Source organism: Schistocerca gregaria, chromosome 4 (genome assembly GCF_023897955.1).
Source record: "Schistocerca gregaria isolate iqSchGreg1 chromosome 4, iqSchGreg1.2, whole genome shotgun sequence".
NCBI classification, from domain to species: domain Eukaryota; kingdom Metazoa; phylum Arthropoda; class Insecta; order Orthoptera; family Acrididae; genus Schistocerca; species Schistocerca gregaria.
The window spans coordinates 92,804,352-92,819,252 of record NC_064923.1 but is presented as its reverse complement, the minus strand read 5'-3'; the positions used below and the strand labels follow the sequence as shown (position 1 = coordinate 92,819,252).

The window sequence follows — 14,901 nt, the reverse complement described above, 5'->3', positions numbered from 1 at the left end:
CATTTATTTATGACACATCTTGAAGCAAAACTGGACTAATGCAAACTACTTTGAACAGATATCTTTTTGACACTTTACAGGTGATAGAATGTGCGTTGGAGTAATAACTATTAAGTGAAGTCTGATGCAAAGTAGTATTGATATTTATATGCACGCTAATGTTGACATTATGCTCAATCGTATACGCTTGCTACACAACGCAGTAATTGACAAGGAGGGGGAAGAACCAGCAGCTGCATTCTCTGGCTAGCTAGCACTGTCGGCAGAAGTATGCCCCTCTGTCGGCGAGAACCGTCGTGTCGGCGCCGAGTATTTCGTCTGAGATAAATTTACGAAGTTCGTTTACTTAAGCGAAATGCTCGAATGAAAGCGGCTAGAGTACTTTACAGCATACTAGTTACATAGGGTGAAATATGGCTGAACAGCTTCTTCTGAGTGCTGTTTTTTAAATACTGTTTCTAAACTTCAGTGTTACTTACTGTACACCGTACATTACATATCACATATTGACTAAATATGATCGCACAAAGTTATTTTTTTTTCCTCATTACGATTAGCGTTTACAGATACGTCCCGCACTCACATCCGCTACACCTTTCAACCATACTCTCCTTTGTAAATCGCGGTGTTGTTATCTCTTTCGCATATCGCACGGTGACCTGTTCTTATTTGCGTGATTTACAACCTCTACGTCCAGAGTTTGTAATTAAGTACGAAAAACAGACACAAACAACAACAGGCCTTCGCTTGCGGCTGTACACCGTTCATCGTAAGAATACACCTGATGTAAATAAACACAAACGCGATGATTGGTCAGCAGCCGTAGCTCCGGAATACTGTTGTTCCGCTCTTGGAAGAAGGTCCAACTTACGTATTAAATATTTTATTACTATGTCACTACAAATGAAACCTTAAGGCATTCTGATGTATTAACAGCCATCAACGTTTTTCCTAACCACACTTTAGCCACGTAATTTTTATTACGAAAATTGAGTACAGTCACAGCCTCAGTAAGCGGTACTTGTGCTCTGACTGCCTCACTGTTCATACGTACCGCGAAAATGGATGGCTCTGCTTTCCGCTTCGTAGTGAAACAAGCCTGCAGAACACCGTTCATGGCTAGCAACAAATTGTTCTTAATATTTGTCTCAACATTACAGAGAAAAATGAGCTTTAACGTTTATTGAGAGACAAGATGTTATAAATGTAAGGGTTCCAGGTGTAACTGTATTCTTGGCGTAATCGGTAGCGTCGGTGTTTGGTTCAAATGGCTCTGAGCACTATGGGACTTAACTTCTGAGGTCATCAGTCTCCTAGAACTTAGAACTACTTAAACCTAACTAACCTAAGGACATCACACACATCCATGCCCGAGGCAGGATTCGAACCTGTGACCGTAGCGCGTCGGTATTTGATTAGGCAGTGAGTTAGTGGGAGGTGGTTCGAAACTGTTGAAATTGCCAATTTTCTTTGTTCCGTTTGAATACCAAAAGCATTTAAATACGAAATTTATCAATATGTGGTAACTAACTCATACGCAATCACCATTTTTTTCAAGAAAAATGCACGTCTTCTGGTTTCTAATTACATACCACACGCATAATACTGGTTTTCATTGCAAATACATATTCTTAATTATTTCATTTCATTTCATTTATTGATCATATATTATATCATTTTCAATTATAGTTGTCATATGTTAACACTAAAACAATAATCGATAAATTATAAAAGATTGTTACAGATTTAGAAGTTACGAAAACATTACACAAATTTTCTGGAGAAAATTAAAAATCAAATACTCTTTGTTTGCATATGACCACTGTTTTATAGGACAGATGTGGTCTCACACGACCCAGAGTGATAAGCGTCCTAGAAACACAGAAAACAATTTTCACGGCGTCGAGAACGCTGCAGTTTTACAGCTGTCACCGTACAGCTATCTGAAACCAGTAGAATAGATCTACAGCCATGTTAAGGGACTTGTGGCGAGAAATAAAAACACCTTTACGCTGCTGCAGTTACTGGATCTAATGCACGAATCTTTACGACATGTCACTGCTGAACGATGGCGGAATGCAGAACATCACGTCTAAAATGAGGAGGAGGAGGAGGAGGAAATATGGACTTTTTTGTGGCTTGGGGTTCTCTCGGTATCAGCGTAGCAGTACTGAAATGTACTGCTTTCCTCGGATTGCTATATGGAAGAATTTCTGACATTACCAGACGACTGACTGTAATATCTTCAGTGGCTTCCATTTTTAACTGCATGATGAAATCCCAGCAGTGCGCTGTTACGCTGCATATTGCTCATGCAGAAAAATTACCCTCTTTAAAGTCACGAATTTTTATCGATCTTGTTTTTAGTTACAATACCATGTTACCTGAGACCGAGAGCACGTTTTCCTTCAGATCACCTACGAAGAGTATCGCCTGAGTTTTACTATTATTTCCATCTGTTCAAAAATTATTGTTCTATGTTCGTCACTTTTTGCGACTTTACTACAATTGTTCATATCACTGCAGGTTAATTGGACCAGGTGGCTGGCCAGTGCTTTCCAAGTTAAATGCGCCGGTAAAGCTGTTGTCCGGTATTATCGTTGAGTCGATGTACGCGTAACGCACAGCATAAAACGTATCCTCATTGGCGTACTTGATTGTAGTCGAGAAAGATTGGCTTCTACTCCACCTGGAACGAAATCCAATGCTCCAGCAAACGCGGAAGAATACATAGTGTAATGTTTACATGAGGGTTGTTCTTATGATGAACGGAGTATACTGCGTCCGACGGTGTCCGACCAATCCCGTTTCAGATGGCTCTGAGCACTATGGGACTTAACATCTGAGGTCATCCGTCCCTAGAACTTAGAACTGCTTAAATCTAGGTAACCTACGGACATCACACACATCCATGCCCGAGGCAGGATTCGAACCTGCCACCGTAGCGGTCGCGCGGTTCCAGAATGAAGCGCCTAGAATCGCTCATCCACAAAAGACCGGCCTGAAGTTTGTAATTCAGACTTCATCATTAGGGCTTATAATTTCATTTCTTAAGCTCCACGTTAGATCATAGATTTTGGCGTTTACAGAGGAGTGGATCCAGTACACTGAGCGTGGGAGATGGTGGTGGGAACAGTTCTCTTCACTTGAGAGTGACGTTGAGTTCATTTGTTCAAAAAATGGGTCTAAGCACTATGAGACTTAACATCTGAGGTCATCAGTCCCCTAGAACGAAGAACTACTTAAACCTAACTAACCTAAGGACATCACACACATCCATGCCGGAGGCAAGATTCAAACATGCGACCGTAGCAACAGCGCGGTTACGGACTGGAACGCCTTGAACAACTCGGCCACCGCGGCCGGCCAATCCCGTTTCACTGGGACACGTCCGACAGCCGGCTGTGTGCTGCAGCATGTGGCCCACTCGATCGTGTGCAGTGGACATTTGCCAGTCGCCCTATATGTCTTGGAATCAGTCGGTCGCGTGAGGCAGTCCAACCAGACGGTTCCACTGGATGCCCATCCTTACTCCCATTGTGATCCCTTACCAGTTGATAGTTACCGCGAGATAAAAAGAGGGAATTATTTCACACGAACCTCGTGAGTCTATTGGAACTAGGGCTGTTGAAAAAATATCGATATTCGGAAATTTTTACAGAAAATATCGGTATACATCGGCAGCATTTCCTCCCCATATATGTTGTTGTTGTTGTGGTCTTCAGCCTGAGACTGGTTTGATGCAGCTCTCCATGCTACTCTATCTTGTGCAAGCTTCTTCATATTCCAGAACCTACTGCAGCCTACATCCTTCTGAATCTGCTTAGTGTATTCATCTCTTGGTCCCCCTCTACGATTTTTACCCTCCACACTGCCCTCCAGTACTAAATTGGTGATCCCTTGATGCCTCAGAACGTGTCCTACCAACCGATCCCTTCTTCTAGTCAAGTTATGCCACAAACTCCTCCCCAATTCTGTTCAATACCTCCTCATTAGTTATGTGATCTACCCATCTAATCTTCAGCATTTTTCTGTAGCACCACATTTCGAAAGCTTCTATTCTCTTCTTGTCTAAATTATTTATCTTCCACGTTTCACTTCCACACATGGCTACACTCCATACAAATACTTTCAGAAACGACTTCCTGACACTTACATCAATACACGATGTCACCAAATTTCTCTTCTTCAGAAACGGTTTCCTTGCCATTGCCAGTTTGCATTTTATATCCTCTCTACTTCGACCATCATCAGTTATTTTGCTCCACAAACAGCAAAACTCCTTCACTACTTTAAGTGTCTCATTTCCTATTCTAATTCCCTCATCATCACCCGACGTAATTCGACTACATTCCATTATCCTTGTTTTGCTTTTGTTGGTGTTCATCATACATCCTCCTTTCAAGACACTGTCCATTCCGTTCAACTGCTCTTCCAAGTCCTTTGTTGTCTTATCAGTATCAAAATGGCAATATCAGGTGGCAGTATTTTTATCTCATACTATTTTTTTCACAATTTTCGGTATATATTTATAGTTGATCTTTTGAATTGTAGAAGAACATAATTTTACTTTCACTGTGTGAAGGAGTCTTACTACCTTTTAAGCTTTCTGCACGTCCAGTGTTTCTCTTTGGCTGTTCAAGACAGGTATATGCATCACAAAAGAAGTCCAGTTGCACCGGGTTGGGTGACGTGAATGGAATAACAAGATATCCGATGCGAAGAAAAAGAACGGCGGTAGCGTTAAAAAACAAATTTTTAGCGCAACTAGTGCGCTATTTCTTGACAACAGCATTGTTCATAAGCGGTTGCTGAAAATGATGAACAAAAATCTAAATGACAAGATTGGTCTTTGCGGTGGACGGACACGTGCGAGGAGAAGTGCTGACGTATTCTGCGCTCGGTGCTACCAACAGAAACTACTACGTTTAGCTTCGCCACGCTGTTTTGACGCTGCAACTGCTAGGTCGGTGGGGTTGCCAGAAACGAAAAAAACAGGGAAGTGTTCTGGACAAATCCTGTATGTGACGAAACCGAACGACGGACCAATCGGACGCCTTTTACTGTGCCAGTTACATGCAGTCACTATTGTTAGAAAAGCTGTTATCGCCATGCGTAAACGTGCTTCCTTTTCTTTTCAATTCTTACTCTAAAGAGGAATAGGCAGGCTGCTAGCTTGTTGATGTATAAAATATTTAATAATAAATCAATACTTAGACATACAGTTCAAAACCTGGCAGTATATTTACAATGTGGAGCCGATATTTTTACGGGCAGATAGGTCGATATTTTCTCAGTCAATATATTGATACTACGAGGATCGTTCATGAGCCGTGGTACAAAATGCTGTTTTGAAGAGAGCGCCGCAGTGCGTAGTGTAAAGCAGTCGCCTTCCGTTTCTGGCGGTGGCGCAGCCATTGCAATCGCAGCTTTAGTGTCTCCCTCTGTTGGGGAAGGGGAATGGTTGCCTGTTCACGTGCATTTACGGGGGCCAGTTGGTCGCTCGGTGCAGTCTGGGCCAGTCTCTCGTCCCCAGCTTGCTCGTCTGTCTCTCGTCCGCATTTGTGAGACAGTCTCTGTCTGTCGTCCGGAGTGCTAGTATGTATGTAGTTCGGATCAACCTTTAAAGCCGGCAAAATGAGGGCCTTTCCACTGCGCCAGTAAGAGAACTCAGCGTGTGGTCGCCCGGTCGGGGCTTAGTTCCTGCGTCTGAGTCTGCGCGTTAGGTCGGCAGTCTGCTCGAGTTTGCTCAGGCAACGGTCATTGCCGGTTGGATCGGTCGGTTTGTCGGTCGCGCGCTGAAACACAAGATGACTTGTCCGACTTGAGCGTCGGCGCATGTGAGGTCGCCACGTGAGTTCAATGGGCCGCGGCGTATAGCGAGGGGTAGTGACTTCGCCGTTGACACGAGAGCAACAGGAGTCAACCCACGGCATCGGTCTGGCAGGTGCGAGCTGCGACGCCGTGAGACGGAAGATCGGCGCGCCTTCCTGCGTCCGTTGAAGCGGCTGGCAGTGGAAGGTTCGGCAGAGCATTGGGGGGTGCTGCGCCAGGTCTTCTCGAGAAATCGCAGTTTATTAGAAGTTAAGTGATTGGTGATATGTTGTGTGATCTACTCTTGTTCAATTCTACTTGTTTTCTTGGTCAGTCTCTCGTCCCCAGCTTGCTCGTCTGCCTCTCATCCGCATTTGTTTGGCAGTTAACGGCTGTCGGCCGTTCGGTGCCGCCTCTGTCATGTTTTGGCGTGTTAAGGAATTTATTGCTTGGAGTGTATAGGCCTAATTCCTGAAATATGTTTTGATCTTGCCTATGATCTTGAGAGGCGGTATCTGTGTACTGTAGATCACTTGTTTGGTCAACCTTGTAGAATTTTATATAAGATTACATTTCATGGGCTTTTATTTAAATGATCATTTTAGTATATAAAGTTGCCAGTCTTTCACAGTAAGACTTTCTTGGAAGTTAAAATCAAGTTACACCTTCGGTAGCTAAGTCAATATTTTAATTCTTAGTGTTTTGTACCATTTCCATACCTCCTACAGGAGTGCTTGCTTGGTGTGCTTGTGAAAATTGTTAAGACTTTTAGTTTAAAGTAATTTGGTGTGTTGCAGATTTGCACCAGTGTAGTCCTTCAGAGACTGTTGTAAGAGGAGGTAACTACGGCGTGTCAAAAGGGAGCGGCAAGGTTCCCTGCCCAAAAGCTCATACGCTCAAAACTTGTTACTTTCTGCCTCTGAATAAATTGTAACTTGATTTTTAGAGGGTGATTTCTGATTATAATTTTAAATTTGTTTCTTTTAAAAAATGCTTTTACGCACTATTAAAGTGAATAAAATTCCCGTTGGTTATGATTTCATCAGTTACCCCCTGGCAATAACTTCCACGCTTACATAGTGTGATTAAATGTGTTAATGTTCTTGATGAATCGCTAGTAAATAAATTAAATTCTTAAGTATATTCTTTGAAAATAAATCACGATTCAGTTCAATGACCCACATTTCTTTTCTCAGAAGATATTTATTGTTACGAACCAGAATTTGGTGACAGTATACATCAACATGTCTTGTCCATGTCATATTTTTCTACATAGTCTCCATCACGTTCTATGGCCGTACGCCAACGTTGTGGAAAAGCAAGTATTCCCTACTGGTAAAAGCTGTTGTCCTGTAGGCGTAGCCATGTTTTCACTGCATGAGTGACACTCTCGCCATCTTCAAAGAGGCCTCTCCGTCGTGTCACAAAACGCTCCAACAATTCAGGTGAAATGGCCTTTCTTTGGATCTTGTGGTCCGCTGTGATCGTTCCTGGAACCCATCGTGAACACCTCTTTGAATATCCGAGACTCTCTATCATTGCAGACGCACTTCCAATGCTGACCGACAACTGTAGAGCCAATTGTCCAGTTGTGATGGGCCGGTCGGCACGAATAATGGTATCTGCACGAGTCTGGAGCTGTGGCTGTGACAGGACGTCCCGGGCGTGGCTGGAGTTCTGTTTCTGCATTTCTTGAGGCTGTAACTTTCTTTACCCGTCGCCCAACTGTACTCTTGTCAACTGCAGCATCGCCATACACTGCACACAAACATTTATGGACGTTCACAACGATTTATATTTCTGGACACAAGAATACAATAACATCACGCTGATTGTAACACGAGTAGTCTGTAGACGCCATTTTGACGCTGTACTACGGCTCTGCCAGAACGGTTCGAAACTTCACCAGCGCACAGAACAAACATCAAATGTGGACGTTGGTCTGTGTATATTAATGTCTGTTTAAAAAAATGTGGGGCACTACTTATTGTAAGACCGATATACCGAGAGCCGATGATGATATTTTTTTAAAGATCGGTATAGCGGATTCCCAATCTTTTTAAAAAAAAATCAACAGACCTAATTCGAAACAGAAGAGTGACTGTCGCTCGACGCGCGGATGATTGAGCCAGCAGCCGAATTGTGTCCAGCTGGTGTGTTGTGTGTTTGCGGCGCCGCTTTTTCACGGGCCGGGGTGAGCCGATAGCGCGCGCTGTAAACAGCCGGGTCACCGAGCTGCCCCGGCGGCGCGAGGCAGTGCAGTCTGCCGCAGCAGGAGGCGCACGTCGGCCGAGAAGCGCGTGCTACCAGCAACGAGCGGCGTATCGCCTCACACCAGAGCACAGGTACCGTGCCGCGTGCTCCACAGGTGCTCACCTGTTGCTTTGTTTACAGCCAGCCACTGGTCCGCTTCCTGGCGGCGAGCAGAACAAGTGTCGGCTGCGAGTTTGCCGCGGGCAGCACTGTGGGTTTTTAAAGCTGACGTGTTACCTCTTTGCTCGCCTGTGACATTTAATGGGTTTGAAACTGTACGGAATATCTCAACAACGCAGATGATGGCGACTTTTGTCTAATCGTTGTTAAACTATGGAACAAGTGGCAATATTCGATCTGTGGAAATCTCTTATTCTGTCCGTGTTTACTTGAACGGGAAATGTGCTTTTATACATTCCGCCTCGAGCAGGAGACAATTAGTGTTCTTACTTCATGCAAATAGACACACGCAGAGCTCGTGGTTTTTTTAGTACCGACAGTGGCTCTCCTTTATTTTTCTATCGAATAATAAGCAATGATTAAGATCCAGCGATCTGACAGGAACGATCATTCCAAGCAAATCATAAACTGTAAAGTAATTAACATACCTAATTTTATACACGAACTTCTCGTGTACGCCTTGCAATCACTTTTTTGTTTTGCAATTCTAATTTTTTCATCCGATTTATGAAAATATTAATAAACACAGTATCTTGAGCATTACTTCGGTTTGTTTCTAGTACATTTATGTAAATATCTTTGAGTAAACAACTAGCTGTCAATCTTGAATCTCTAAGAGTTTCAAAATACTAAAAATACAATACACGTGCAACATGAAATTATCCAACAGCTTTAAAACGTTACTGAAAAAATAAAGCAACCAACAAGTACAGAAGCAATAATAATTTATTCAAAGCTAATATAGGTCCATCTACAAAGACAGAACGTGAGTACAACATCCAATGTAAAAACGCTTTCTAAATTGTATATTATGTAAAATATAAATAAACGCGATTGTTTAGAGATGTATTGATGAAGGCAATGAAGCCGAAATAAGTTTTCTTACTGAACTAAAATATCAGGAAGCACACAGTCGACCAGTTCTCTGCATAGTTTTCTTTCATGTGGTAACGTTACATTCAACAAAAGACAAAAAAATTGAGTTTACTGTTTTATTTGTTTTGTAAACAAAAAAAGGTTTTCTCTTCCTGCACTATATTTCACTCTCTCGTACTCACTTTGAGCCACCCTCAGTGGGATCTATAACGATACAGTTATGATGATGATGTTTATTTTGTGTGGCGCACAAAGCACAGTCATTAGCACCCGTACTAAGTCCCAATTTTCACAGTCTAGTTTTTTTTTACACAGTCCAATCTAGCCACTGTCACGAATGATGATGATGATGATGAAATGATGAGGACAATACAAACAGCCAGTCCCCGGGAAAAGAAAATCCCTAACTAGGCCAGGAATCTTTCCTGGGATCTCGGCAGAAACGCTAGTCTCTAGACCAAGAACTGCCGACCTGATGATACAGTTATGATACACTTTTGTTTTGATATGTATTATTAAAGTGAAAAAAGGCGAAACGCGTGTGGGGGGGAAAAAACACAGTGCAGCAACAGAAGGCATTTTCTATTTACAGAAAAAAATATGTCTGTGCTTGCTGCGGAGGATGGCCACGCAAACAAACTCGTTTACTGATTTAACCTGACGTAGGCATATCCGAAACAATATGTAACAGAAGTGAAAAAGGAAATTTTGTTTCGTTGCGTAAAACTAATTTAAAATTAAGTTCTTATCCCCAGTAATGTCATCGTTCTGTTTTTCTTAGCTGCGTATAAAACGTCTCGGTCTGCATCGTATGGGTAGTTTCCTGGTCAAAGATGAGCCGCAAATGTCGGCTCCGTCTTTCTTTATCTTTGGCTTCTTTCGTACTCCGATAACCTGCCTGCCACAGCTCTCTCTCTGCCTGACTGACCAGCGTGTACTTTTCCACAGTGCCTGCAGGCAGTTTTGTACACCAAAGGTTTCACTGGTTCTTCACTGTTGAATAATAAATTAGCTGCGTTGTTGCTATAAAGCACCGATCTGTTGTTGCGAAACTAACTCCCTTGCGAGCCTATCTAGAATGTGGCAGAAGTATGAAAAAGTGCACCATTTTTTTGTACCTATTGACTGGTTGCTATTTACCACCGAACAACCGTAGCGCATTTTCACGCATTATCCTTTTCCGTAGAATATCCCCAATCAGTTTAGAACTATAAAACCGTTACTCAAAGCGGGACGTCTGATAGGCTGTGATTCCATTTAAAAAAGGTTACGGACAACAGGAAAGCACTCATCTCACTTACATTGAGACATATGTACTGTTAAGAAAAGTGTAAAGATCACATTACTGAAAATACAGTACGCCTGTTTACTTTCAAATGTAAAAACACTATTTCCTTTTTCCTGTCTCTTAATTTAAGTTTCGGTTACGTAAATGCTATATTAAAATAGTTAATTCGAGATTGTTTTCCATCATTTATGGAATTTAACGAATTCCACATAAAAAAGGAAACATTATTCTAATTTCTTGTTAAGTTTATCAATGAGTGCCTAACGTAAACAAGTAATACTTCAACCCTTGTAACGAGTCTGCACCTTAGCATTTTGTATAGGGTCTCCCTCCCAATAGCCGTCAAGCGCATTTTCTCTGGTGTTTTGGAAGTGATTTGCAATTTCGTTTTTGCAATGTGTAACTCATCTCGTCCAGTATCGGCGGAAAGCATAGGTATGTTTCCCGTAACAAACAAAACGATTTTTAAAGCGGAATATTACGTCATCATCCGATAAGCACATAGCGGTCCCATCTAAGTCTAGTGCGATATTTCGATTATCGATACGCTTTAAGAGGGAACGACAGGACGACGAACGAAAATGTTGTTCAAATTCATGATTTTTTTTCTCCGTACTGGATTGTGGTACACAAAAGGGGTTTGTTGCAATGAATAAAGGATACAAGTTTTTATAGGTATTTTTTGCTGAAAAATATTTATATCTTCCTGTGTGATTGGAATTATTCCGAGGAGCCTCTGAAAGGAGGTAGTTCGAGGGTTGTCGCTGTAACTCGGGTTGTGGTTATCTGAAACATGATATTAACGTATCACCCTGATCCTCAGATACGTAATTTTTGTTCAACGAAGGAAATTTTGTACATGGATGCAAGTTCAGAGACCGTGAATAGTTACAACTGAAAGAAAAACAGCCCTCGGTCACAATGTTTAAACGAATCAACCGGGTTTCAACACTGCTATTGAAATATTCAGTAAGTTGGTTGTCTTGGTTACTGATGCTCCAGCTAATCGGGACCCCACAATCTACCCTCTTTGGAACTCTGTTGAGTCTTTCATTGCACGTCGATCTCGGCCTATGAATGCAAATACAAAGAGTGCACTACCCGTAAACAACCTGCACTGATGCCCAGTCCGTGCTGAACACCCACAGTGCAGCGCGACATAATGCCGACCTGCGTTGTTGACCGTCAAACGAAACCATCCCATTATCACCACTGCCCACATTGTTTCGCCTAGCCCCTGTAGGTGGCAGTATTTATTCGGAGATGAAGAGGTTTGCACAGAATAGAGTATCTTGGAGAGTTGCATCGAACTAGTCTACTGACTGAAGAATGCAACAAATACATGGGTTAGCAAAAGACTCTGCAAACCGTCCCGCAAGTATGGGAGAAGATTACTGAAATATTTCAGGTTATTACATGACAAAGTTCCTTTCAAAAGTAGAGGACCGTTGTCCGTTGTGTGGGGCAAGAAACATAAGCAGGGAGCTGACATTGCTCCCTGGCGACACACGCCTGAGCAGTACTAATTTTAATTCTCTTGAAAAGAGTGTCTGCATAGATACGAGGCCCAGATGTTGGCTATTGTGTCTGAACCAGCCTTATGTTAGCTGCTGCTCGCATGGGATCACTGCGCACTTGTCACGCAGTTCGGGAAAAGCGGCATAGGGAGATGCTGGCGACAGAGCGACGCAGCTCTGCCGTAATATAGGCGAATTACCTTTGAATACATTATGGGAGTGACAGTCATCAACGTGTCACAAATATTTACTATTAAAAACAGTCTCGATCACAATTTATTTATTATGGTGACCAGTATCGGCCACTACTGCGGTCATCTTCAGACCAATGAGTAAGAACCTCCTTTAGCTGGAGCATCACTACTCAAAGTAGTGACACCACTCAAATTAGTGATTCCCCAGCAAAAGGAGGTTCTTACTCATTGGTCTGAAGATGACCACAGTAGTGGTCGAAACCGGTCACCGTGCAAATAAATTGTGATCAAGATTGTTTTTGATAGTAAATATTAGTACACTAATGGCCATTAAAATTGCAACACCAAGAAGAAATGCAGATGACAAATATATTATACTAGAACTGACATGTGATTACATTTTCACGCAATTTGGGGGCATAGATCCCGAGAAATCAGTACCCAGAACAACCACCTCTGGCCGTAATAACGGCCTTGATACGCCTGGGCATTGAATCAAACAGAGCTTGGATGGCGTGTACAGGTACAGCTGCCCATGCAGCTTGAACACGATACCACAGTTTATCAAGAGTATTGACTGGCGTATTGTGATGAGCCAGTTGCTCAGCCACCACTGACCAGACGTTTTCAGTTGGTGAGAGATCTGGAGAATGTGCTGGCCAGGGCAAAAGTCGAACATTTTCTGTATCCAGAAATGCCCGTACAGGACCTGCAACATGCGGTCGTGCATTATCTTGCTGAAATGTAATAGCCGTCAATACGAACAATGCCGGGTGATACGCCAGTATGGCGATGACGAATACACGCTTCCAATGTGCGTTACCGTGTTTTGGTGCCAAACACGGATGCGACCATCATGATGCTGTAAACAGAACCTGGATCCATCCAAAAAAAATGGCGTTTTCCCATTCGTGCACCCAGGTTCGTCGTTGAGTACACCATCGCAGGCGCTCCTGTCAGTGATGCAGTGTCAAGGGTAACCGCAGCCATGGTCTCCGAGCTGATAGTCCATGCTGCTGCAAACGTCGTCTAACTGTTCGTGCATATGGTTGTTGTCTTGCAAACGTGCCCATTTGTCGACTCTGGGATCAAGACGAGGCTGCACGACCCGTTACAGCCATTTGGAAAAGATGCCTGTCATCTCGACTCCTAGTGATACGAGACCGTTGCGATCCAGCACGGCGTTCCGTATTACCTTCCTAAACCCACCGATTCCATATTCTGCTAACAGTCATTGGATCTCGAACAGCGAAGTTCTGCGTGACCCGCTAAAGTCCCTGAACGCCGATGATGTCGATGCCCTCCTGGATGACTGTTTTCAGCTCAACAGTGATTTTGGGGTTATTGCTGTACACGTTTCTTTAACACAACCCCACAAAACTGAGTCGCATGTGTTAGGATCAGGAGAATCTGGCGGGAAATCGAGGCCCTTTCCAGTGGCCTCTTGGTGCTCCAGAGCCGGAATTCAGTCCCCAAAATGCTCCTCAAGGACATAAAACACTCTCCTGCTCTGATGAGGTCGACCTCCGTCTTGCATGAGCAACACCTTGTCGAAATCAAGTTCAAATGGCTCTGAGCACTATGGGACTTAACATCTGAGGTCGTCAGTCCGGACATCACACATATCCATGCCCGAGGCACGATTCGAACCTGCGTCCGTAGCAGTCGCGCGGTTCCGGACTGAAGCGTCTAGAACTGTTCGGCCACCACGGCCGGCCGAAATCAGGGTCCCTGTGTATAGTGAAGATGAAATCATCTTCAAAACCCTTCACGTAGCGCTCGACATCACCGTAACAGTAAGGAATATCGCACCGATTATTCCGTGACTGGACACTGTACACCACAGAGTCACCCTTTGAGGGTAAATAGACTTCCCGATCGTGAAATGTGGATTCTCAGTCCCTCAAATGCGCCAATTTTGCTTATTGGCGAAGCTATCCAAAGGAAAGTGGGCTTCGTCGCTAAACCAAACCATACTGCGCATACTAATTCCCATCATGCCCCGCGGCCAACCGTGGAGTTTGAAGATCCTAACGCAAACCGTTCAGAAGTTATGACAGTTTTGTTTCATACGGTTCAATAATTGTCATACTGCATTAACAGTTATGGTGCTTGTTTCTGAAACAGTTGTTACGACCAGAGCCGGGTTCGTGTTTTTGTCAAGAGGTCGCGTGAAGAGCGAGGGTGAATGATCGTACGGATCGCCGGAGCGCTAATAAAACATTATTTAGTTAACAGTCATTAACTGGCGAGAGTTTTACAATCACTCCGTCCTGTTCCCTGTGATACGTTGTAGCGCTTATTGAAAGCGAAAGGAGAAGAAGGTGTCGCGTCAGTGCCGTGCCGAGTGGAGGCCATTGCGTTGCGTAAAGCCGTCGCCACACGGACCGTGCTGTCGAACATTAACGTTGAGCGTGCCAAGTTCACCGTGCTGCTGAACGCTCAGGAACGATGTGACTTGTGCATACGGTGCGTGGTCCCCAACGTGGCATACGCGATCTCAACGCACTCCAGCGGCAGTTGAGGGATGCTTCTAGTTCGTATATCACACTTTTTACTCAACGGGCGCTCGTAAAATTCCCACGTTAGCTCTATTAAAACGCACATATTCTCCATCGTCCACGTAAAGGAAAGTACCATGTCCAATCAATAAGGACACAGGCTTATGAAAGTTCCATTACAAACAGTGCAGTACAAATTTGGAATACTTCTCCGCATAAGATAAACATTATTTCATCATTCCCACATTTTTGTAAAACACCAAGGTCAGTCTTACTTG

General features: G+C 43.4%; 1 protein-coding gene across 14 annotated transcripts in view; it reads left to right on the top strand.

Moving 5' to 3' along the window:
* LOC126365747 (adipokinetic hormone/corazonin-related peptide receptor variant I-like) overlaps nucleotides 1-14,901 on the top strand; it is a 1,043,803-nt gene that overhangs the window by 647,750 nt on the left and 381,152 nt on the right. For 2 of the 14 annotated variants that reach the window (XM_050008218.1, XM_050008208.1), the window contains exon 1: nucleotides 8,070-8,159. The exons of 8 other annotated variants lie outside the window; for them this stretch is intronic. The gene's annotated coding sequence lies outside the window, so the exon portion shown is untranslated. Of the gene's footprint in view, nucleotides 1-8,040; nucleotides 8,160-14,901 lie in introns of those variants that run through there. 4 more of the 14 variants (XM_050008216.1, XM_050008220.1, XM_050008211.1 and 1 more) reach the window with 4 other exon arrangements.